This window comes from Mobula hypostoma, chromosome 16 (assembly GCF_963921235.1).
Source record: "Mobula hypostoma chromosome 16, sMobHyp1.1, whole genome shotgun sequence".
In the NCBI taxonomy this organism is placed as follows: domain Eukaryota; kingdom Metazoa; phylum Chordata; class Chondrichthyes; order Myliobatiformes; family Myliobatidae; genus Mobula; species Mobula hypostoma.
Window position 1 is genome coordinate 32,726,675 of NC_086112.1, and position 27,294 is coordinate 32,753,968.

Consider the following 27,294-nt stretch of genomic DNA (forward strand, 5'->3'; position numbering starts at 1 on the left):
TTTGAGTTTACAACGTTCTGCGGCTTTTTCTGATCCTGTGCAGAGGCCGCTCCATACCAGAGGGCAATGCAGCCCATTAGAATGCTCTCCATGGTTAACCGTAAAAATTTGCTTCTGGAAAGGTGTGTCCCCCCAGCCGTATTTCTAAAGAGCTACAGGAGGGGAGTGAGTGGAGCCTATGAGCAGAATTTAATCAATGGTCAATGGTAAAACTGAGAAAGCTACTTTTCCAAAGGAATATCTTATCTACAAGCTGCAATAGTACTTCCATTGAAGTTCATGACTGGTTAGTAATATTAAATGCCTAATGTGTTATCACAATGAATTGCAATTCACTTCCAAAATTGGTCTCAGCAGAAATCATGGAACTGAATTTCGGAAACAGAATGCTCATATACAATTCAGTGTTTTTGGTGCTACTGGTGAGGGAAGGACTTATTGATGATCATTTCAAATTTTGTAATTGAGATAATTAATAGAAGACCTAATGGCCTATAGTATGACATAAGACAACAACAGCATGTATCTTTAGTGCAGTAAGATATCTCAAAGGTCTTTCCACAAGCACAATCAAGTAGAATTTCACAGCACGATATCCAAACTGGAAAACGTAAGTTCAAGGAGTTCCATAAAGGAAGTGAGAGAATCAAAAAGGTTAAAGAGTTTAGAAGGAATTCCTATGACTACAATTTGACAGATGAGAAGAGGACAGTCAAGATTAATATGATTAAAGTTGGGCATGTTTGAGACTGGAAGACATACAATATAGTACAGGCCATTTGGCCCATAATTTAATCTACTCCAAGATCAATCTAGTCTTTCCCTCCCACGTAGCCCTCCATTTTTCTTTCTAAGAGCAGTTTATTATCAAAGTACACACCTCTGAAATCCTTCTTCCACAGACAGCCACGAAACTAAGAAAGAAAAGAATGCCAGCATGATCATCAACCCCAAATTCTTCCTCCCTGCACAAAAAAATGGAACAGACACTTCTACTTCCAAATCTCCCTTCCCTGCACACAAAAAAATCGAGAAAGATCAGGCAAAAAACATAGAATATATATAAAAAAAAACTATAAGTCTGAAAAAGTCTGAGAACTATAGTCCAAGTCCAGATCCAAATTGCAGAAAACCTGGGTACATACTCCAGCCACGGTGGTAGCCTCTCTCCCCTCGAATAGCGGAGCGATACCCCAGCAACCAAAAGGCAGGTAACCGGCATTTCAATCTCCCTTGTCACTTTAATCGGCAAACAATGGAAACTTTAATCTGTAAATTGGAGTCAAACGCACCGTTCCACAGCCACCGCAAGGTTCCTGAACGCTGCCTCTGCCTCCCAGTATCCTCTTGGAGACTGCAGAGCACTGAAAAACCCAACCAGTCTCCAAACTGCAAATCACAGGCTCCAGAATCACATTCAAGATGAACAACAAACATAAAAGACATAAAAGAAGTGAAATATATGGTTTCCTGATCTATCCAGAAGATGTTGACCGAAGGAGCATTTTCCCTGGCACCATCTTGACCGGAATGATATTTTACATCAATGCAGATATTTTGGACATTATGTAACACAGAAACAAAGAAGCATAGAAAACATACTGCACAATACAGGCCCTTCGGCCCACAAAGCTGTGCTGAATATGTCCCTACCTTAGAACTACCTAGGCTTTGCCCATAGCCCTCTATTTTTCTATATAGCCATCCAGGAGTCTCTTAAAAGACCCTATTGTTTCTGCCTCCACCACCATCGCTGGCAGCCTATTCCACGCACTCATCACTCTCTGCGTAAAAAACTTACCCCTGACATCTCCTCTGCACCTACTTCCAAGCACCTTAAAACTATACCCTCTCGTGCTAGCCATTTCAGCCCTGGGGAAAAACTTCTGACTATCCACATGATCAATGCCTCTCATTATTTTGTACACCTCTATCAAGTCACCTCTCATCCTCCATCACTCCAAGGAGAAAAGGTTCACTCAACCTAGGCATGCTCCCCAATCCAGGCAACATCCTTGTAAATCTCCTCTGCACCCTTTCTATGGTTTCCATACCCTTCCTATAGTGAGGCGACCAGAACTGAGCACAGTACTCCCAGCGAATTTGGACCAGGGTCCTATATGGAGGAGATTCCAAAGATAGAGTGGGGATTACTTTAGAGAGATTTGCAAGTACAGATGAGAATCTTGAGATCATGGCTCTGTGCCAACTAATAGTAGGTCGACAAGTGCAGGAAAAATAGATTAAAGAGTCTGGATTAATTTAAATTTATGATATTGGGGGAACAAAAGAATGAAGGAGGCAATAAGATAGTTGAAGGTTTCAGTGGAAGAAGAGCACGGCTAGAGTCTGCGAATATCAGAAAAGTTTAGAAAAAGTAGGGAAGTTAAGGTAAGATTGCAGTTACGTAATTCTGGTTAAAATGAATTGCATTGTTCACTGTAGAGTTGCTCTCATTAGTTGTAATTAACTACAATGTCAAACTGATGTTACGGAATAATGACTTGAACAGAACAGTGTGTGTTGACCTTCTTTTTCTGAACTTACAACTAGGATCCTGGGCATGAATACACTGACAATTGTATTTCCTAGTATTCCAAAGATCTGGATAATGTTGAAAGTTCAAAAAGTTCAAAATAAATTTATTATATGTTACCATATTTATTTTTGTAAGCAGTTAAAGGAAAAATGAAACACAATCGAATATAATGATAAATTATACATAAACTAAGACTGGCAAAAAACTCATGTGCAAAAGAAGACAAATTTTGCATATAAAAGTAATACTGAGAACATGAGTTGTAAAGAGTCCTTGAAAGTGAATATGGATCATAGATCAGTTCAGAGTAGTCGTGAATGAAATTATCTATGCTGATTCAAGAGCCTGATGGTTGTAGAGTAATAAATGTTCCTGAACCTGGTGGTATGGGACCTAAGGCTTCTATACCTCTTGCTCAATGTAGTAGGGAGAAGGGAGCATGGTTGGAGTGTTTGATGATGAATGTTGCTTTGTGTGGCAGCATTCCATGTAAGTGCATTTAACAATGGGAAAGACCTTGCCTGTGAAGGACTGTACAGTACGTAAAACTTTCAGTAGCCATTTTTGTTTCCTGGTATTGGTGCTTCCACACCAGGCCATGATGCAACCAGTTAGGATACTCTCCACTGTGTATCTGTACAACTTTGTCAAAGATTTTGGTGACATGCTGAGTCTACGCAAACTTCTAAGAAAGTAAAAGCACTGCAATGCCTTTGATGTGATGACACTTCTATGCTGGTCCCAGGACAGATCCTCTGATATGTTAATGCCAAGGAATTTGAAGCCACGGACCCTTCCACCTCTGTCCCCCTAATGGACATCTGGCTTCTTCATCCTGTAGTCAATAGTCAGCTCCTTGGTTTTGCCGATGTTGTGTGAGAGATTATTGTTGTGGCACCACTCAACCAGATCTTCAGTCTCCCTTCTATATGACAATTTGTCACCACCTTTGATTCAGCCAACATCAATAATGTTGTCAGCAAACTTGAATGAGATACTGGAGCTGGTGGAGGAGATGCTGTTGCTAATTTGTACTGAAGTTTGGTGTCTGATGTGTGAGGGGTGAACCGTGTCTCTGTGAAACAGAGCAATTCCTTGTCAACCATGATAATCTATTTTACTGTTTTCAGTCAAGTCCAACCAGAGTACTTGGCTGCGCTCTGTGGAAGTGGGATATTATTAATTGAATCCACCCATTAGAAAACTCATGGAAGAATGCAGCATTAGTTTCAGAAACTCCCAGTTCTAAGGAATTGACGTTCCAAGAACATTTCCAACTGTGGAGTTAGATCTGTCAAGATACAGTGACATCCATTTAAAATAGAGAGAAAGTAGAATTTCTTCTCACAGAGGACTGTGAATTACTGGAGTTCTGTCTCTCAGAGGACTGTACTAGTGAGTCTTTTAATTTATTGATGAGGAAGGTAGATTCTTGACTGCAAGAAAATCAAGGTTTATAGGAATCAGCGACACCTAAGGTCTGGTCCTGTTCTATGATTGTAAATGTGACATGATATACTTAGGCAATGGTCTTCTTAGAATGAATGTTAGAGAATAGATCATGGAAATCTCTTGAGAGTTTCGAGCTCTTATTACCTTCCTCTCTAACCTACTCCACCTGTTCCATACCTCAACATATCACCCAAGATGCATTTTCATGTGTCCCAAGCTGCTCTGTTCTGCATGCTATTTTGTTTGTGTTGGTTGTGTTACATTGTGAGCTTTGATTGTATGCCAGTCTAGTTGGATTTTTCTCAACCATTAACACCCAAAAAGTGCTGGTCCAACACATAAGCTCTAACTGCTATGTCTGGCCTCCATACGTCACATTCACTTTCAGTTTGCCTTGGGGAGACTGTGTAGGTCACTTGTTTAGGTCTTTAGCATCACTGAGGTCTTCTCTAATGGTAGCTTAGAAAGCAGTCTGTTAAAGTCAGCCTCTGAAATTATAGACAAAACTGACCCTGTATCCAGCTCCATTTTCAGTTTTACACCAGACACATCTATTGTGATCCATATGATTTTGTGATTTGCTTCAGTAATGCTATACAGCTCTAGGCATGACAGTTCATGTTTGCAAGACTCTGTGTTGTCTGATTCTGTTTCACATTTGGTCACTTGATGCATTTGCTTAGTTTAGTGTTTAAAACATTTCACTGGGTTGGGTTTTTCTCTTTGGTTGTGCTTTTAATCTGACTTGCACACTCTCTCTATGTGACCTCGTCTGTGACATTTTCTGCAAACTTATTCTTAGAACCAATCGTCATTTGCATCATGGGAGGATTTGCCACATTGACAACATTTTTGGATTTTCGTACCATTCTGGGACTTTCTGTGCATTTCATATACTAAACTCTTTTTCTGTAGTCCCGTTGCATCTTTTGCTGCAGACCCTAATGATATTGCAATGGTCAATGTCCATTCTAAGGTTAGGTCTCTTTCGGACAATAGCCTTTTCTTAGTGCTTAGACTATGCGTGTCACATACAAGCCTGTCTCTTAATGCATCAGAAAGTTCATCTCTAAAGTCACAGTACTGAGAATGTTTGTGCAGTTCTGCAATGTATTCAGAAATGCTTTCATCCTTTGACTGGTTCCTTTTGTAAAATTTAAATATCAGCGAATACCACCAGTTTAGGGCTCAAGTGACTTAGTAAAATTGTAACAATTTTGTTGAATATCCTGTTTGCTGGTTTTCCAGGGGTTACTAAGTTGCATAAGAGACTGTACGTTTTAATGTCCAGTAAGCTAAGAATCATGGGGCTTTCTTACCTCATCCATGTTGTTCAATTTATAAGACAATATTTACCCTCTTGATATATGACATCCTGCCTTCATTAACACTATCAAATTTGTCAGCTTTCATGACTAAAGCCATTGCCATGTTATTTTCACTTTAACTTAGCTAGTTGTGCATCTTTCACTGTGTGCTATGCAGTTACTCAAGTATCCCTTCGTTAGCGTCCATGATGGCTTTCTCCACACTGTTTAACTCTTTGCTCTCACTGTCTCATTCCGTAATCATCCTGCAACTGTCAAAGCATTTGGAGTTGTTCTCTGACATTCAGGTTCGTACATGTGCCAGTTTGTTGTGTCTCTGCAACTACATAACAATTAAATAAAAGCGCGCACATGGGAGATGGTGTATTTACATTGCAGTGAGAGAGAGGGAGAAAGGTGAATGTGCATGCGTAGACAACAGATCAATGCACATGGATAAGTTATCAGTCCATACATAGTGCTAAGGGGAGTCATTGCTCTTAAAGAAGTAGAACCATACATTACACTCTTCACTACTGATAGCATATGGCTCACTTTCAAAATTTTGTCTAATGCTACTGGGAAAACCAATGTTCTTACCATTTCTATTTCAACTGTCGTAGCATCAGAATTCTTTTATTATCTTCATTAAGATTGACATTGCCTTTTTTCCTAATATTAGTCTTCTGGTTGTATTGGCATATCCTTTATTCAGGGAGACAATATTTTCCACTAACTGCAGCTGAATGCTAACTACGCACTTTGAATTTCAATAGCATTCCACATGGCTTTGCCTTTATCTTCCTCTTGTTCATTCATAGTTTATACCGTAGTCCTATGGCATTCTTGATATTTTTTAACTTTTTCTTTGCTTTCATGGATTCTCTGCATCCCTTAACTATTGATGTTTTTCATTTTCCATTTTGATCCCTGCCTCAGAGCAATGAAATACATGATAAATAAATATAGAGGAAAAACCCTGAATTACAGTGAGTATATATATGTCTACTATACTTTATACTTTATAGTCGCCGAACAATTGATAATAGAACGTAAATCATCACAGCGATATTTGATTCTGCACTTGCCGCTCGCTGGATTACAAATAGATAGTAAATATTAAAAATTTAATTATAAATCATAAATAGAAAATAGAAAAATGGAAAGTAAGGTAGTGCAAAAAAAAACGAGAGGCAGGTCCGGATATTTGGAGGGTACGGCCCAGATCCGGGTCTAGCTAAGTTAAAATAAGTTTTAACTTTTAGCTAAGTTACATAGCTAAGTTAAAATAAGTAATGCAAAAAAAAACAAGAAATAAAAAATTAGTGAGGTAGCGTTCATGGGTTCAATGTCCATTTAGAAATCGGATGGCAGAAGGGAAGAAGCTGTTCCTAAATCACTGAGAGTGTGCCTTCTGACTTCCCAATGGAAACAATGAGAAGAGTGCGTGTCCTGTGTGGTTGGGGTTCTTAATGATGGACACCACTTTCCTAAGGCACTGCTCCTTTAAGGTGTCTTGGATACTACAGAGGCTAGTACCCATGATGGAGCTGACTAATTTTACAAGTTTCTGCAGCTTACTTCGATCTTGTGCAGTGGCACAACCCCTCCACCCTCTACCACACCAGACAGTGATGCAGGCTGTCAGAATGCTCTCCATGCTACATTTGTAGAAGCTGTTTAAGTGTTTTAGTTGACAAACCAATTTCCTCAAACTCTGAATGAAATATAGCCACTGTCTTTCCTTCTTTATAGCTGCATCAATATGTTGCATCGAGGCTAGGTTGTCAGAGATATTAACACCCAGGAACTTAAAATTGCTCACTCTCTCCACTTCTGATCCCTCTACGAGGATTGGTTTGTGTTCCCTTGTCTTACCATTTCTGAATTCCACAATCAGCTCTTTGGTCTTGCTGACGGTGCTGGTTGTTGCCACGACACCACTCAGCTAACTGGTATATCTCACTCCTGTCCGTCCTTCCGTCAACATCTGAAGTAGTGCCAACAAAGGCTGTATCATCAGCAAATTTACAGATGGATTTGATCTATCCCTAGCCACACAGTCACAGTCAGACAATGATGATTGCTGCAAATTGAAACACTTGAAGTGAACATTGATCTGCCTGAAAGTGTATGTAGTATCTAATCAATGGTATAGCAACTGATCATGCATAGATTATAAGATACTTGGATCACAGAGATGGGCACAGTACTGGTTCTGAGTTAATGTGGTTCAAAAAAGATCAAGAAATAAGTAAGTACTTGTAATGATGAAACTGGTCAACTTCCCCACCCTGATCATCTTATCCTGCTTTTCTCCTGTAGCTGGTGCTGATGTATTTTGTCTTGTATTCTTCCCCGTTCCTGTGCACAGCCAGAACAAAGTGTCGATGGTCATCCATTCCCTTTTGCTTGTTGAATCCTATCTGATCCAATGAGACAGTAAAACTGGTTGTCCTCTTGAGAACACAACGAATACTGCTGAAGTTCAGAGTTCAAAATTCAAAGTAAATTTATTATCAAAGTACATATATATCACCATATACAATCATGAGATTCATTTTCCTGTGGACAGTAAATCCCAAACCATAATAGAATCAATGAAAGACCGCACCCCAGTGTGCAAAGACCACAACCTGTGCAATTGCAAAAAGAAAGAAATAATATAGCAACAGCGACATTTTTCATGGGAATTCCTCATCGTGATTCATGCTTTCTTTCTATACTTCTAGCAGTAATACCACAATAAAAGGTGATATGACCAGCAATTAAAGAAGTCTGTTGCTCAGTAAGGATAAATACCATCTACCAAAGTACATTGCAACTTCATTCATGAGTACAACTTAATTATCAATCAATCAACTCCTCAACAATGTTTGGGCTTGGAGCAGGTTGGCTGTTCCTACTGCAAAATTCAATTCCTTTACCAAAATAACATGCGGTCAATGTTGCTCAATTCAACTTTAATCTTTCAACTTTAAGTTATCCTGTTATTCATAACTTAAGGTCTATTTCTCCTGAAAATTTCATTTTGTTTCAGCAACAAATACTCAGTTTTGTGAGGTTGTTGTGACTTAATTACATTTATTAGGAAAATTTAGTTCAAAATAACCTTCAAATTACCAGGAATGGATTGTAGCTTTTAAAATTTAAGTAGGGAAAACAAACAAAAATACATAAATATCTTGGGAAAGGACAAGGAAGCAATTAAATATTTTTTTCAGAGTGAAGTCTTTGGCTAATATTGATTGATGGTTAGAAGTCTGTAAGGCCACCTAAACAATCAAATATTCATATACTTATGGTAATCAGCAGTTCAGTGGAACTGTGCACCATTAATGTTGCATTATTATTCAGTGATAAAGAAGATGAAGCCGTTCAGTCATCAATGTGCATCACATACTATATGTCATTACTTTCTTAAAGTATAACCCATGTAGTTCATACCAGGCAAAAACATACTTTCTAGATAGAAGCACATTCCATTTACTATGCCCTAACATCAACCTTTAAATTATTATAAACTACCTTTCAATAACCTTTTCTTTCCCATGCCTTACATGCCAAAATTGCATTTGACCTGCCAACATAAAGAACTATATTAGCTTCAGTTTCTAGGTTCATATTCTTTCTACTAATGAGAAATTATTGGAGAAAAACTGCATATCATTTACAGCTGATGTAATGCAAGTATGTAACCACAATATCACTGGTTCCCAATGCATGAGTTAAGCACAGGAAAAATTGGCCAAAGGCCAAAATAAAATTACAAATGAACTAATCTGACAACTGTGAAACTCGTTTTCATGCTGCCATGTTTATTTTCTTTACAGATTCTGGCAAATTTATGACTGATCTTCTCAGCCCAGGCCAATCATTTCATCCCCATGACATTGCAGCTGGAATTCGTCAAGGCAGTGTCCTATTTCCAACCACTATTTCATCAAATCGTAAATTTCATCACAAAGACAGATTGAGAGACTGTACAATATTGAATTCCAGTCATAGTTCCTTAGAAATAAACTAGTTTTGACCTCAACAAAATTCAAGACTGACAAATAGTGATGAACATCAATGCTACTTAAGTGACAGGCAATGACCATCTCCAACAAGAAAGAGTCTGACCTCCTGCTTGTGACTTTTAATAGAATTATCTTTATTGATTCTCTACCATCAACATTCAGGAAGTCATTATTCAGAACACAACTAGCCACATAGTTTTGTGGTTACAAACAAAGATCACAGGCTTGATATTCCACAGCAAGCGACTCAAGCCTTGATTAGGACCCCATCCACTACTTTAAGATTCCCTTCCTTCAGCATTCGTGCACAGCTGTATGAGCTATCTGCTGTTTGCGTAATCTCTTTAACACACCACAAAGTGCAGCATCTATTACTAAGAAGAACTGGGACACCATCAGTAGTAGGTTCAACTTCCTATTCAGGCTTGCATCGTTGGTCCGTTGTCACAAGTTTTGAATCCTGGAACTCTCTGTCTCACTGTGTTTGGCAGCATCTTTACCAGAAGGATTTAAGTGCTTCTAGGATGTGCTTCACTGCCAACATGTCAATGACTGTAAGGATGAGAAGTAAATCTTTATTCTGTAAATTTATGAAGGTAAAAACTGTTCATGAACTAAGCATTGGGACCTGGCAGTACTAAGTGCAGAGTAAAGTCTACTATTACCATAAGCTGTCATTATACTGAACTAATGCCATCTTTATGATTCTGCTCATGATAATTGTTGCAATACCTTCATAGGTCAATAGTTATTCCTGGCAATGATGACTTGGATAAATGTATTGTCAATGAATTGAAAGAAAAAGAGATCTATTAAATGGTGTCACTTGATGGACAATAAATCAATGAGTGGCAAAATGGCCATTACTCTGTACTGTTAAATTGGAACCGAAAAGCACATTAATCTCATTTAATTCTAATTGTGTAATATTACTGCCTGCCCCTTTATCTCTTATATAAAGTAAATACGGATAATATCACTCAGTTTTGCTATGTAGATCAAGGGTCCATAATCTGATTCTAAATTGCCGATCTTTTAAAGGCTCTCTAAATAGGCTGGTATAGGAAACAAGGAAGTATCTGCAGGCAATGTGAGACTGTTTTTGTCAGGATGGTGATCTCGATGGGATCTTGCCATGGGGGAAATAGAAATTTCATTTTAATTTAATCACACCTTACGTGGCCTGGGAATGCTTGGTGGGTTACTTGCTGGAAATTTGCTGTTGCTTTCTAAGACAGTATTAGTTATCATATGCATAAGCATAATTCACACCAAAAGAATGCTTTAGAAAGTTTAAGCAACACACACAAAATGCTGGATGAATTCAGCAGGCTAGGCAGCATCTATGGAAAAAAGTACTGTCGGCGTTTCAGGCCAAGGCCCTTCAGCAGGACTTTTTCCATGGATGCTGCCTGGCCTCCTGCGTTCCTCCAGCACTTTGTGTGTGTTGCTTAGATTTCCAGCATCTGCAGATTTTCTTCTGTTTGTGACTTCAGAAAGTTTAAGAAGCTTTGAAGCTTGAATTTACAATTACAATAAAAAATAGCGAGATTTGCCAATCCTGATTTCCAATAAGCCCAAAAATACATAAGTGCATCAATCTTATAAAATAGAAACACAAGAACTGCTGCAGATGCTGGAGATCCAGAGAAACAGGCACAAAAATGGTGGTTGAACTCAGCAGGTCAAGCTGCATCTATGGAAATGAATAAGCAGTCGATGTTTCAAGCCGTGAGCCTTCATCAGGGCTGGAAAGGAAGGCGGAAGAAGCCTGAGTTTAAAAATAAAAGGGGGAGGAGAAGAAGAGAAGGCTAGAAGGTAATAGATGAAGCCCGCTGGGTGTGGGAATGAGTGAAGTAAGAAGAATGTTCATGCCATCAGGTTGGAGGTTACCTAGGTGAAATATGACGTATTGCTCTTCCAACCTGAGAGTTCTGTCATCACAGTGGAAGAGGAGGCCATGGAACATGTCAGAATAGGAATGGGGATTGGAATTAAAATGGTTGGCCACTGGGAAATCCTGCTTTTTGTGCATGGAGTGAAGCTGCTTGACAAAGCCGTCTCACATTCTACATCAGGTCTCACGAATGTAGAGGACACCACATGATAAATTTTTAAGAGTACCTTCAGCTACAAAGCAAATCTTGCATTTTCATTTCGAGTTAAAAGTCAAGCCTATCTTAAAAGAATAACCAACTGGTTGCATCAAGGTCTGATGTGGCAATTCGAATGCATAGGAACGCAAAAATCTGCATAGAGTAATGGACAAAACTGCATAGAGTAATGGACTCTGCCCAATTTTTCGCTAGCACATTTCTCTCCACCATCAATAGTATCTACATTTATGACTAATACAAGAGGGCGTATTTTAAGGTGATGGGAGGAAAGAATAGGAAGAATGTCAGTGGTAAGTTCTTTACACAGAGAATAATAGGTTCATGGAATGCCCTGTCAGGGGTGGTGGTAGAGGCAGATACATTAGGGTCATTTGAGAACTGGATGATAGAAAAATGGAGGACGATGTAAGAGGAAAAAAATTGGATTGATCTTAGAGTAGGTTAAAAGGTCAGAACAAAATTGTGGGCCAAAGAGCCCGCACTGTGCAGTAATGTTCCATATTCTATGTTTTATGTACATGAGGTTCTGCCTCAGGAAAGCAATATCTATTGTCAAAGATTCCTATTATCCAGGCCATGCCATCTCCTCACAGCTACCATTGGGCAGGAGGTATAGAAGTCTGAAGATACACATCTCCTGGTTAAGAACAGCTACTTCCCTTCAATCATTCGGTTCTTGAACCAACCTGTACAATCTTAATCACCACCTCAGTTGAGCAACATTATTACACACATTGACTGCTTTGCACTGCAACGAATTTTTTATTGAATTGTACTCTTTCCTGTATAATTCTGTGTAATTTATGTTTTCCTTTTTAATTTTGTATATCAGATGTTAAGAGCCTGTAACGTTGCTACAAGCTTATCTTTTATTCCCTTTAACTCCCTCCCCATGAATTGAAATACCTTTGTCTCAGGCCAGTTTCTGAGCAATTCAATAACCCCTCATATATTTAATGAGTCAATTTGTATATTATTCCAGCTATTATTACCTTTATGCTCTTCCTTTTTAGATCTTAGCTTTTAATATTAAATCATAACACCGTAAGTCATTGGAGCATACTTAAGTCATTTGGCCCATTAAGTCTGCTCTGCCATTTCAAGATGGCTGATTTATTAGCCCTCTCAACCCCATTCTTCTGCCTTCTCCTCGTAACCTTTGATGCCCTTACTAATCAAGAACCTATTAACCTCCACTTTAAATATACCCAATGACTTGGCCTCCACAACTATCTGTGGCAATAAATTCCACAAACTAACCACCCTCTGGCTTTAGAAATTCCTCCTCATCCCTGTTCTAAAGGGATATCCTTCCATTCTGAGGCTGTGCCCTCTGGACCTAGACTCCCCCGCTATGAGAAACATCCTCTCCACATTCTCTCTAACTAGGCCTTTCAATATTTAATAGGGATCAATCATATCCCCTCCTCATTCTTCTAAACTACAGCGAGTTCAGACCCAGAGGCATCAAGCGCTCCTCATATGTTAACCCTTTCATTCCACGATCATTCGCATGAACATCCTGTAGACCATGGGTTCCCAACCTTTTTTTATGCCATGGACCATGGGGTCTGTGGACCATAGGTTTGGATCCTGTGCACTAGACTCTCTCTAATGCCAACACATCTTTTCATAGGTAATGGGCCCAAAACTGTTCATAGTACTCCAAGTGCAGTCTGACCAATGCCTTATAAAACCTCAGCATTGCATCCTTGCTCTTATGTTCTACTTCTTTTATTTGTATTTGCCTACCTTACCATCAACTTAACCTGTAAATTAAGCTTTTGGTAATCCTGCACGGGTACTCCCAAAATTTCATGATACTGGATCTTGACCATCAAAGTCTAATTTCCTCTACAATTCCAATGAGGTGTCCATAATCCTGACGCTAGATGGGTAACAAAGCCTTTAGGACTTCTACTCTTGCCTGCAGAGAACAGGATCTACTACCATCACTAACATATTCCTCTTCACTCTTCCAGCTTTAATAGTTCACTGTACTATGAAACCATGGGAAATTTCATCCCACATGTACACAGGCTGCAAGAATTCTGTACCCTGATTAAATGTAAAGGCTGAGGCACCTTCCCTATCAAATGATGCCTATACTTGCGTCCCCATTACCTGTAATGCATGTGTACAACTTTCATGCATTGGCTTTGTTTACAGGATCAAATATTAAGTCCACATTAATTTTAATCCTGCATTGAAGAACATACCACAAGGATGCAGGCTGTACAGCTGCATGCTTTAAGAGATCATAGTTTCAGAAAGATATTATGCTTCATCAGTAGTGAAACAGGTATTGATCTGGAAGATTGATTAATTGTGGCACAAAATTGATTATTCTTACATTAATTGTCACTTTAAGTATCATATTATTCTATAATTCATCTAAAATCAATGTTAAGTCTAATTTGGAGTAATGCTTTTGATATATATGCAACAGTGTATGAATCTGAATTACACATTTTGTACTTAGCATGGTGAAGTGACACATATCCAATAAGCAATCCTTCTCTCATAGATAATTTATGGCTTTGAAATCAGATATTTCTGTATTTGGTCTCACATATAAGCTCTGAAAAAAGAATTGAAATCATGAGCTCAGTATGATATTTATGATGGATGTTTTAGGAAAAGTTCATACAGTGATTATTGATGGCCTGGTATAGAAATACTATGCCCTTGCCTGTAAAGGCCAACAAAAATTAGTCAATGCAGCCCAGTCCACCACAGGTAAACCCCTCCCCACCACTGAGCACAAGGAGCACTCTCGCAGGAAAGTAACATCCATCATCAAGGACTCCCACCATCCACGCTTCTTGCTACTGCCTTCAGGAAGAAGGTACAGGAACCTCAGGTCGCACACCACCAAGTTCAGGAACAGTTTTAACCCTTCCGCCATCAGGCTCTGAAACCAGAGCGGATAATAAGTGTTTAATTGGAGTAAGGGGAATTACGAGGCTATCAGGCAGGAAATTGGAAGCTTAAATTGGGAACAGATGTTCTTAGGGAAAAGTACGAAAGAAATGTGGCAAATGTTCTGGGGATATTTGTGTGGAGTTCTGCATAGGTACATTCCAATGAGACAGGGAAGTTATGGTAGGGTACAGGAACCACGGTGTACAAAGGCAGTAATAAATCTAGTCAAGAAGAAAAGAAAAGCTTACAAAAGGTTCAGAGAGCTAGGTAATGTTAGAGATCTAGAAGATTATAAGGCTAATAGGAAGGAGCTTAAGAAGGAAATTAGGAAAGCCCGAAGGGGCCATGAGAAGGCCTTGGCGGGCAGGATTAAGGAAAACCTCAAAGCATTCTGAAAGTATGTGAAGAGCAAGAGGATAAGACGTGAAAGAATAGGACCTATCAAGTGTGACAGTGGGAAAGTGTGTATGGAACCGGAGGAAATAGCAGAGGTACTTAATGAATACTTTACTTCAGCATTCACTATGGAAAAAGATCTTGGTGATTGTAGTGATGACTTGCAGCAGACTGAAAAGCTTGAGCATGTAGATATTGTTACGAGAATACACATAAAATTAAGATGTTTGCTGGCCTGGGCTAGCATCAGTGGCATCAGCAGTTGGTCTGCCACCTGCCCTCAGGGGAAGGAGAGATAAGGAACAATGGAGCAGCGTCTGGAGATGTGTAATGAAGGGATGTGGGAGAGAGAGCTGTCTGGAGCGGCTCCCCCCTTTGAACCCTGAACTGTTTGAAGTGATGGACAGGCGATACCCCAGCAGGGGGATAAAAAGGGACAGATTCGCTAAGACAGACACACACGCCACCCGAGGTAACGAGACCCTGGAAGCGGTGCGCTTCTCACGAGTGGGTGAGAAGTAACAAACAACGACCAGGGTGGAAAGGTACGATCAGCGGGAACCCGGTGTGTGTCCGCCCTTGCCTGGGTGCCGGGTTCACTGCAGAGGATCGACCGCATCTGGAGGAGGGGTCACAGTCGGTGACCTCAGGTGACATCACCAAGGACCCGCCCAAAAGTTGCTCGTGAGCAATCTCGCTGGTCTGTGAGTGAAGCTGTGCTGAATGATGAGTTGTTCCTATTCTATGTCTCTCTTCCCCCACCTTGTCCATCGCCATGGCAACGATGACTGCAAACTGAACTACTAACTGGACTGAACTTTGAGTCATTTTGAAATTGGTCATTTACCCCTAGACAACGATAGAGCTTGATTGATGCTGTTATCTTAATTCTGTGCACATGTGCGTTTATCATCGCTGAACTGTTGCATTTATTATCCTTTCGATTAATGTGTTGCTTGTTTCTTTAATAAAACTTTCTTAGTTCTAGTACTCCAGACTCCAACTGAGTGATCCATTTCTGCTGGTTTGGCAACCCAGTTACGGGGTACGTAACATAAGTGGGGGCTCATCCGGGATTTTGAACGCTAAATTTGGGACGGAGTAAATTGATTGGGTTAAAATTCCCGAAAGAAAGAAAAGACAAACAGCAGAAATGGAGGTTGAGGAATTTATAAAGGCGCCGACCTTGGAGGCATTAGAGGATGCCAGGAAATCGGAATTGATAGCTGTGGCCAAACGGGTGAATCTTGCCAAGGTGAAGTCGACAATGAGGAGAGAGGAGATACACAGAGCTATTGTAGAGCACTATGTATCTAAAGGTGTGTTTCCCCAAGGTGAGCTGGGGGTGGTGTCTATTGAAAAACCTGCTGGAGACGCGGTACAGGTACAGCTTGAAAAACTGAGACTCGAGCACGAGTTCCGGGTACGGCAGTTAGAACACGAAGAGAAGCAGTTAGAAAGGCAGGAGAGAGAGAGAGAGTTAGAAAGGCAGGAGAAAGAGAGAGAGTTAGAAAGGCGGGAGAGAGAGAAAGAGTTAGAAAGGCGGGAGAGAGAGAAAGAGGTAGAAAGGCAAGAGAGAGAGAAAGAGGTAGAAAGGCAAGAGAGAGAAAGACAGTTGGAGAGAGAGGAGAAACAGAGGGAAAGGGAATTTGAGCTGGAGAAGTTAAAGATAAGGGCCGAGCAGGGGCTCGTGCTGAACCAAGGTGGAGGGTTCCGGGCGACCCAGGAGGTTAGGCTGGTTCCCCCATTTGACGATACCGATGTGGATCGGTACTTTCTCCACTTCGAAAAGGTGGCTATAAGTCAGGAATGGCCGAGGGATAAGTGGGTTGTTTTACTTCAGAGTGTACTGAAAGGGAAAGCCCAACAAGCTTACTCCGCTTTATCCGCGGAAGATGCCCAGAGGTATGAGGTGGTGAAAGAGGCCATCCTCAGGATTTATGAGTTGGTCCCGGAGGCATACCGGCAGAGGTTCCGGAATGCGAGGAAGCGGTGGGACCGCACGTATTTGGAGTTTGCTCGCGAGATGCAAACATATTGTGAGCGTTGGTGCGCCTCGAAGGGGGTAGAGGGGGATTATGACAGACTGCTGCAGCTGATTCTGATTGAGCAGTTTAAAGGTTGTGTCCCTGAGGGTATGAGACCCTACCTCGATGAGAAAGAGGCAGCCACGTTAGCCGCAACTGCTAAGTTAGCGGATGAGTATGCGTTGACGCATAAAATGAAGGTTGCCCCGAGTAAAGGCTACCAGAAGGGTAGTCAGGACGGCGGGGAGAGTCCGCCGGAAAAGTCAGAAAGTAAGCCGGGGACTAGTGAAAAGGATAAGGTAGACCGGGAGCAGTCTGGTAGGAAGTCTCCTGGGGTCGTCTGTTATAATTGTGGGAAAGTCGGACACTTTGCGTCCAGGTGCTTTGCCCCAAGGAAGGAGACGGGGAAAGGAAAAGCGGAAATTTTGAATGGCTGTATTGAGCTGTTAAGCGAACCGCTAGGGAAGGACAGGTCTGAAAAAGTCCAGGAAGGGCGCGAGAGGTTTATCTCGGCCGGACTGGTGTCAGTGAAAAAGAAGTTAAAACCAGTTCCAGTGCGGATCTGGAGAGACACGGGAGCGTGTCAGTCACTAATACTGAAGAGTGTATTAGAGTTTAGCTCAGAGACCCAGACTGGGGAGGTAGAGGTCAAAGGTGTTGGGGAAGGGACAGAGTCAGTCCCTTTGCACCAGATACATTTACAGAGCAACCTGGTCTCTGGACTAGTCACGATCGGGGTGAGGTCCGAATTACCGATGAAAGACGTGGAAGTCTTGCTCGGTAATGACATCGCCGGAGGAATCGTGTTCCCAGTCGTGAGATTGACGGGTCAGCCTGCCAGCATGGAGGCCCCGCCCGCGATGGTGAATTTGGCTGAAACATTTCTGCCAACCTTGTATGAGACAGGGTGTAGTGAGATAAGAGGTAGTGAGGGAGCTGGGACGGACGTAGCAGTAGCCAGGAAAGAATTTGTGCAGACGCAGGAGCGAGACGAGGGGCTGATGGTTTTTGCAGAGACAGCTCTCTCTGACACAGCCTTGACAAGGGAACTAGTAGGCTATTGTGCTGATGAGGAAGTGCTAAGGAAGAAAGGGAAATCAAGTACAGTACCCGCAGATGAGGAATGGGGGGTGGTGCAAAAGAGTTATGGGGATGAGGTTTTAACATGGCCCACGAGGTACCCCCCGGTGGACATTTTGCGGTGCTGGAGGAAACAGTTGGTGGAATCATGAAAGAGATTTACCGGCTGCCCAGGGGGAAGAATGTTATTGATCATGACCGACGCGAACTGAGACGGTCACCGGCTTTTGATATGCTAACAAACCTAGTCGGTGTTAGCGTGGAAATCAATGAAGCTAGGGGCCCCTTGATAAGAGGAAAAAACTATTTTGAAAAGATTAGGATGGGATCGGTCAGATGGGAGAAGGCTATTGTTTTGGCCAGGTCTACTGATAAGGTCTCTCCCTTAATCCCCGAAGGAGTAATTAAACGACTCGCACCCATGTGTTTGATTGTCCCGAGGAAATGCAAAGAACTGGGACGTTGGGTGATTGTGGTTACAATAGGGCAGCCAAGTAAACAACACCCATATTTTTCGAGTAATTCAGTGACTAAAGGGCTGATGAACACAGAGGTGTGTATTGGCAATTTAACACGGCTGTCTGAAGCCAGTTTGATAGTGAACCTTGAAAAAAATGAATTCGGCCACACAAGGGTCACTTACCTGGGAATTGTGGTGACACAGGGGCAGCTGGCAGTGATGCAAGCTACAGTGCAGGCTATCGCTGACCTCCCAACCCCGACAGACAAGAGGGCCCTCAGAAGGCTTTTGGAGATGGTGGGGTACTGCAGGAAGTTTTGCAATAACTCTGCGGTCAATACCCGTCCCCCTCCTACTAAGCCCTTGCGAGAGAAAATTGAGTCGGAATGGGACAACCCTTGTTGTTGTGGTCCGGGACAAAACCAGATGAGAGGTTACATTGGTCGCAATTCATCAGTGTTTTTGGCCACTATGAAGTTTGCTGAGTTGGAGCCTGGTCTAAGGGATTATTAATAACACGTGTAAAAGGAACAGAAAATGTGATGACTGTCTGTCAAGGTGTTGACAGCTTCAAATTCTCTGTATTAGCTAAATAACTGTTAAAGATGTATATTGTGTATGTATCAGATAATGTAGTCATGTTTGTAATTTTTACCTCCCGGTAAAAATCCTTAAAGGGGGGAAGTGTTACGAGAATACACATAAAATTAAGATGTTTGCTGGCCTGGGCTAGCATCAGTGGCATCAGCAGTTGGTCTGCCACCTGCCCTCAGGGGAAGGAGAGATAAGGAACAATGGAGCAGCGTCTGGAGATGTGTAATGAAGGGATGTGGGAGAGAGAGCTGTCTGGAGCGGCTCCCCCCTTTGAACCCTGAACTGTTTGAAGTGATGGACAGGCGATACCCCAGCAGGGGGATAAAAAGGGACAGGTTCGCTAAGACAGACACACACGCCACCCGAGGTAACGAGACCCTGGAAGCGGTGCGCTTCTCACGAGTGGGTGAGAAGTACCAGACAACGACAAGGGTGGAAAGGTACGATCAGCGGGAACCCGGTGTGTGTCCGCCCTTGCCTGGGTGCCGGGTTCACTGCAGAGGATCGACCGCATCTGGAGGAGGGGTCACAGTCGGTGACCTCAGGTGACATCACCAAGGACCCACCCAAAAGTTGCTCGTGAGCAATCTCGCTGGTCTGTGAGTGAAGCTGTGCTGAATGATGAGTTGTTCCTATTCTATGTCTCTCTTCCCCCACCTTGTCCATCGCCATGGCAACGATGACTGCAAACTGAACTACTAACTGGACTGAACTTTGAGTCATTTTGAAATTGGTCATTTACCCCTAGACAACGATAGAGCTTGATTGATGCTGTTATCTTAATTCTGTGCACATGTGCGTTTATCATCGCTGAACTGTTGCATTTATTATCCTTTCGATTAATGTGTTGCTTGTTTCTTTAATAAAACTTTCTTAGTTCTAGTACTCCAGACTCCAACTGAGTGATCCATTTCTGCTGGTTTGGCAACCCAGTTACGGGGTACGTAACAATATTAAGAAAGAAGATGTGCTGGAGCTTTTGGAAAGCATCAAGTTGGATAAGTCGCTGGGACCGGATGAGATGTATCCCATGCTACTGTGGGAGGTGAGGGAGGAGATCGTTGAGCCTCTGGAGATGATCTTTGCATCATCAATGGGGACGGGAGAGGTTCCGTAGGATTGGAGGGTTGCTGATGTTGTTCCTTCATTCAAGAAAGGGAGTAGCGTTAGCCCAGGAAATTATAGACCAGTGAGTCTTACTTCAGTGGTTGGTAAGTTGATGGAGAAGATCCTGAAAGGCAGGATTTATGAACATTTGGAGAGGTATAATATGATTAGGAATAGTCAGCATGGCTTTCTCAAGGGCAGGTCGTGCCTTACGAGCCTGAATGAATTTTTTGAGGATGTGATTAAACACATTGATGAAGGAAGAGCAGTAGATGTAGTGTATATGGATTTCAGCAAGGCATTTGACACAGTACCCAATGCAAGGCTTATTGAGAAAGTATAGAGGCATGGGATCCAAGGGGACATTGTTTTGTGGATCCAGATTTGGCTTGCCCACAGAAGGCAAAGAGTGGTTATAGACGGGTCATATTCTGCATGGAGGTCAGTGACCAGTGGTGTGCCTCAGGGATCTGTTCTGGGACCCTTACTCTTTGTGATTTTTATAAATGACCTGGATGAGGAAGTGGAGGGATGGTTTAGTAAGTTTGCTGATGACACAAAGGTTGGAGGTGTTGTGGATAGTGTGGAGGAATATCAAATGTTACAGCAGGACATTGATAGGATGCAAAACTCGGCTGACAAGTGGCAGATGGAGTTCAAACCAGATAAGTGTGAAGTGGTTCATTTTGGTAGGTCAAATATGATGGCAGAATATAATATTAATGGTAAGACTTTTGGCAGTGTGGAGGATCAGAGGGATCTTGGGGTCTGAGTCAATAGGACACTCAAAGCAGCTGCGCAGGTTGACTCTGTAGCTAAGAAGGCATACGGTGTATTGGCCTTCATCGATCGTGGAATTGAATTTAGGAGCCGAGAGGTAATGTTGCAGCTATATAGGACCTTGGTCAGACCCCACTTGGAGTACTGTGCTCAGTTCTGGCCCCCTCACTACAGGAAGAATGTGGAAACCATAGAAAGCATGCAGAGGAGATTTACAAGGATGTTGCCTGGTTTGGGGAGCATGCCTTATGAGAACAGGTTGAATGAACTTGGCCTTTTCTCCTTGGAGCAACAGAGGATGAGAGGTGACCTGATAGAGGTGTATAAGCAGATGAGAGGCACTGATCGTGTGGATTGACAGAGGCTTTTTCCCAGGGCTGAAATGGTTGCCACAAGTGGACACAGGTTTAAGGTGCTGGGGAGTAGGTACAGAGGAGATGTCAGGGGTAAGTTTTTTTATGCAGAGAGTGGTGAGTGCATGGAATGGGCTGCCAGCAAAAGTGGTGGAGGCGGATATCATAGGGTCTTTTAAGAGACATGGAGCTTAGAAAAATAGAGGGCTATGGGTAAGCCTAGTAATTTCTAAGGTAGGGACATGTTCGGCACAACTTTGTGGGCCGAAGGGTCTGTATTGTGGTATAGGTTTTCTATGCTTCTATGTAACTTCACTCACCCCAACGCTGAACTAATTCCACAGCCTATGAACTCACTTTCAATGACTCTACAACTCATGCTCTCAACATTACCTCTTTGTTTGTTTATTTACTTGTTTTCTTTTTTGTATTTGCACAATTTGCTGACTTTTATGCATTGATTGTTTGTCCAGCTCTGGTGTATGTCGCTCTGCATTGATTCTACTGTATTTCTTTGTATATACTATGAATGCCCACAAGAATTTCAGGCTAATATGTTGTGACAGAAAAGTAAACTTACAGATAATAAACTTACTTTCAACTTTTGAACTTTGAGTATAGTCTTTTAAGATGAAGCTTTTAACTTCCGTATGCCTTTCCTCTTTATAGCATTCTTGCTGAGTGGAATATCTGCATTTATTTCCAGAACTGAGTATTATCCTTTTACTCAACTGTAGACCTGATTTTTTTTTCTCTCTGCGCTCCTTCAACTTCAGAGAATTGAAACTTTGCCTCCATCTATATTTTCTTTGTCTGTACAAACTTTGAGAAGTAAAAGTTATAGTCAAAATATCCAGGAATTCAGCAGTATTTGAGGAGATGCAAACCCAGTTATTGTGTCAGGTCAATGACCTCTGCTCAGTAAATTTCATTAACTTGAAATATAGATTCTGTTTCTCTCTTCCCGGATGCTGCCAAACCCACTAACAATTTCCGGCATTTTCAGTTCATATTTCGGATTGTCAACATCCACAGAAATTCACTTTTGTTATTCTTGTAGCACTCCTGAGGAGTTGCGGAACACCCCTAGTCTTCATGGCTCCGCACCATGTGTGTATTTGACTGTTCTAACTTTCTTGGCTTTGAAAGCTTCATTGTTGTCCATGTGACCAAAGTAGATATTTAATGGGGTTGGACTCAAGAGGCTAAGCATCTGTTTTAAAACTCTATTGTGGGTTCTCAAAAATGAATAAACTGTATTTCTCAGAAATAATGCTTGCAGTGGCAGGATGTTGGCTATCTTACTGCTAAACTGGTATGTTTCACATCTGGTAATGTCTGTGATATAGACACATTGCATGCTACTCATGATGAACATAGCCAACAAAATTTAAGACAACATTTTGAAGATATGCATCTTCAATGAAGAAAGGTTAAAATTGTACATTTTCCAAAACATTGCCTTTGTGTTCCTTGCAATCTCAGTAACTCTGTATAAACTTTATACCTACTCAAAGGAGAATAATTCTTATCAACAAAGTGTTTCAGTTTTAAAAAATAAAATCTTGTCTTAGAAGATGCTGTCTAAATTCATCTCTGCTATGCTGCGAAGATAAACAGGATGGCATTGAGTCCAGTTATGTAGAATCAACTGCCATATATACTTTCTAACAGTACATAAAAATGTTCATGTTGTTAACAGTCTAAGATATGTATTGCTGATTATTATTAGGGGCTTCATTTGGGAATTTAGTGTAACCATATTCAAGTTCTGTGGATTCCAGTTAATTGGGACACATCAGGACCAGTATATTTTGGCCCAATTAAGCGGCTGTCCCAATTTGCCAAAATATCATGGAAATAGTTAAAAGGGTATTAAAAAATGACAGACTAAGTAATTAATTATGTATTTAAAAGAAATACGGAAGAAATTAAAACATGATCAATTGTACTACAGTACTATAAAATTATGTATTGTTTCCTAATAGTTATCAACAAGGAATTCATCCAGTGTACACTGCAATGCTTTTTTGATTGAACAGTAATGAACAGACACTTAATGCAGATAATGGACTGCCTTTATACAATACTCTTGATAACTGCGTCCTCCAAATTTTCATTTTCATTATAACATTCAAGATGATTGTTGAGACCCTCAAATTCTTTGTAGTTCCAAACCTACTGAAGTAGTGAAATTGGTTCATTTTCATTCCCAACTGTTTCCGACATCTCCAAGCCTGAATGCTTGAAACTGCAGTGAGCAAAACAGTTCTGAATTGTCTTACTGCTTATTTCTCAGCAATTTTGTGACAAAAATCACTGCTTTTTGAACATAAACACACACAACTAGCAATATCTAAATTGTATTAGCTATAAGCACAACGAGTTGACTAACAGCCACTCAAGTGCACATGACTGAAACTGTCTGACAACAGTCTGCTGCCCCAGTTAAGCAGCAGAGTGTCCCAAGTAAACAAATGGAATCCCAACAATTTTTTCGATAAGTCTTTGTTTTTCAGGAGTTGTCCCAAATAAGCAGCTGCCTTGATTAACTGATGGCCCAATTAACTGGAACTGACTGTGGTTATTTTCTCTGCCTTGTGAACTAGTGATAGCTATTGCTTCTTGCTTGATAAACTTCTTTGCTTCTTCTGGATTGTAGCTACCACTTTGAATCCCAAGACTAAAATTTATTACCTTATTATTAAGCCTAAGAGTGAAAAAACTATCTGCCTATATCTAAATTTTAAAACTTCCTCGTGTGTTGTTAACTAAGAAATAACAGTAATTCTGCTAAAGTGTACAATATTTATGAGAAGCTGCTAATTTGTGTGAATTGCTGGTTTCAGCAGTTACCATCATTTCCCAATAACAGATCAATTTAAAGTAGTCTCACACCAAATAGTAATCAGATTGTAACTATTGCACATATTTTCTGTAACATGCAGATGCTTTTACATGGTTAGCTCTTATAATTTTTTTGCGAGAAAGCTGTGATCTATGGAATTTAGTTATTTCATGGTTCCTTTCACTGTAAATTTGTTGTTTTCCAAATATAACATCATTACCAATTGCATTATTGTTGTGCTTTGTGTCTATTTATCAAGTGATGAATTGTACTCTCATAATCTCTTATTTTTCCCATATTTTCTATTGTAATTAATCCAATTTTTTTCTAGAACTTCTAAGTGTAAGTTTATTTGCAGTCTGTGCACTAAATGATATATGGAGTCTCTGCAAGTTTTTCAGGTAAGTTTCCATAAATTATTTGCACCAAAGGTAGTATCTTTAAAATTTTATGTTGAATGCAGTCAGTGGCAGCAGCAAGTGAGAGGGATCTGAGGGAGCAGGGGAACAGAGACAGAGACAGAGACTAGAGCAGGAGGCTTCAGCGAGGCCTACAGTCAGCAAAAATGGCTGAAAGATGAAGCATAACTAAAGTGTATCCATCACACATAGGCCGACGACAGAGCTGGACGTGTCATCATGGTTCATAAAAGTGGTGTATGGCAACAGAGGCAGCCGACAGAGTGGAAGCAAGGGCTGGGTTTCTCCACCTTTCCTTACACCTTCATTCACTGAAGTAAAAGTGTAGGTAGAGAATTTGAATTGTAGTCAGCAGTGTTTAGAGAGGAAGGTGGTCTCTGGCATAACCAGTACTTCAAATTAAAATGAGTAATTTAGGGCTAGGGCAAATCATGGCTTGAAAACTCATTCCTGTGCAATGCTTCTTTAGAACTAAGTCTCTTGTGACCATGGTGGTGGAGTGGAGATACGTCTCCACCAAAGGAGGTGTAAGACTCTCCTTCCCTCTGCTAGCCTGCAGGTCACCCTTGGGCAAGGTACAGCACCTGATTAGCCCCCTGATCAGGGTCATGTGAAGCCATGGGAGCAGGTGGTGGATGGTCATATGAATAGCTTTTGCATATCACAAGTTCTGGTTTTGCATCCACTGACGCCAGGCAAACAATCCCTGAAGAGTAGTAATAATGGCTGGAGTCACCTGTCTTGTAAAGAAACTGCCCAGACGAAGGCAATGGCAAATGACTTCTGCAGAAAAACTTGCCAAGAACAATCATAGTCATGGACCATGTCCATCAAAGTCATAAAGACAAGGTGCATAATGACGATGAGTGACCATAAGTTCAGGGTGTGCGTCCAGCTGCAGATCCTGACAGACTGCATTATCTACCATGAGATACCGATATTCTTTCTGTGGAGTATCCGCAATGGTGAGCATATTATTGCAGCACATTAGTGAGCTGGGCATACTGCAAAGAATTGCCGCATAGGCATGGAACAGAAGGACGACCAACCACCTGCCAGAATTCCAGGCTCAGAGCCCTGAGTCCATCACTGTCTCAGAAACACTACATTGGGTACTGCTGGGGAACGGCCTCCTGGATGGATACATCGGGGTAGCTTTACTTGGAATGGAGAAGACTGAAGGAATAGATTCATAAAAGATTATGATAGCCATAGATAGGCTAAAATTAGGAAACTCTTTCCCATAAAGAAGACGTCTAAAACCAGAGGGCATAGGTTTAAATTGAAGAATAAAAAGATTAAACCCAACCGAGGATTATTTCTCCTCACCCAGAACGCAGTCACAATATGGAACACGCTACCCGAAAAGGTGGTGGAAACAAGTCCTCTCCCAACATTTAGTGTCCACACAAGCACTTGAATAGCCAATGTGAAGAAGTCAGTGAGAAAACAAGGCTTTTCACTGTATGGTCAGAAACAGACACAGGAATCTACACAGCCATTGGTGAAGTACTTGGTATTTGATTAACTTCTGTGAAAAATGATGGAAGAGTTTGCTAGGGTAACACTGAGGTAAAATTATTGTACAATTCAATAAATGTCAGCCAGCTTGGGTTTGGCTATGAAAGGTCCTGCCTGATGAACTACCTTGACTTTTCTGACAAAATGTCATCTCACTTAGAATAAGGAGCGCTCAGAAATACAGTATGAAGTGTCTGTACTTCCAAACGGAAGATTATTGTTAAGATTAAAGCATGGGAATTCAGGGTAAATTCTAGGAGTAGTTAAAACATTCATGTTCATGCACTAAACAATGAGAAACTGCAGAATTTACAGTGATTTGGAGGAGATTAACTGAGCAGGATACCCTTGGGTTCAATGCTGAGAGCATTGTGATAGTTACTTCATTTGTGGTTATATCAATATGTAGTTATATATTGCAATTTACATCACAGTCGGAAACAAAATCAGATTTAATATCACCGTCATATGTCGTGAAATTAGGTGCTTTGCATTACAATACAAAGGTTCAGAGGTTCATTTATTATCAAAGTATGTATGTAGTATAAAACTCTGAGATTCTTCTTCTCCAGATAGCCACAATACAAAGAAAAATTATGGAAGACAGTTCAGAGGGAAACAGCAAACCCACCAACACAATCATCAACCACTCTCCCCCTACATGAAATGTAACAAGAACATTGACCCCCCTGTCCCCCCCAATACCCCTCAAAAATAATGAGAAAGAACAGCAAAAACACAGAATATAAAAACCAAAGTCCATAGTCCAAAATCCGTACGCAACAATCCTCTGTAATATTCATCAACATTATCAAAAGAGAGAGACTTTGGGCACAGCGATAGGCCACACATATTTCAAAGGTTCAAAATCTTGGATCTAAAAACTTGACGCAACCTGGAGAAATTTACTGTTGATAACAAAATTAGAAGAGGGCTTTGGGCATTTGCTTATGATGAGTGAGAAGCAATGAATTTCAAACCAAATGATCTAGAGGAGATCATGTAGGAAGGACAGAGACACATGATGAACATAGATGCTGTTCTCATTATTTAGTCCTATTGCTTAAGGCTGTTGGGTTTTTTTTTTATCTCAGTAAAGTTTTTTTTCCCCTTCCATTAATGGTTCTTTATGTTTCTGGAGGCTAATTACTATCTGGCACTTTATCTCAAGGCCCACTATACCTGAGAGCTAGTCATAAGAGTTTTACAGTCAAGGCTGTAATCTGTTCTCAGCTGGATCACCACATGTACACGCTACAGGAATATTCAGGTGTTTTAGTTTTTTTGTCCCATCTGCTGTTGAGATCAACTAACATAATATAGAATTGGGAAATTCCAGTTTGTAAA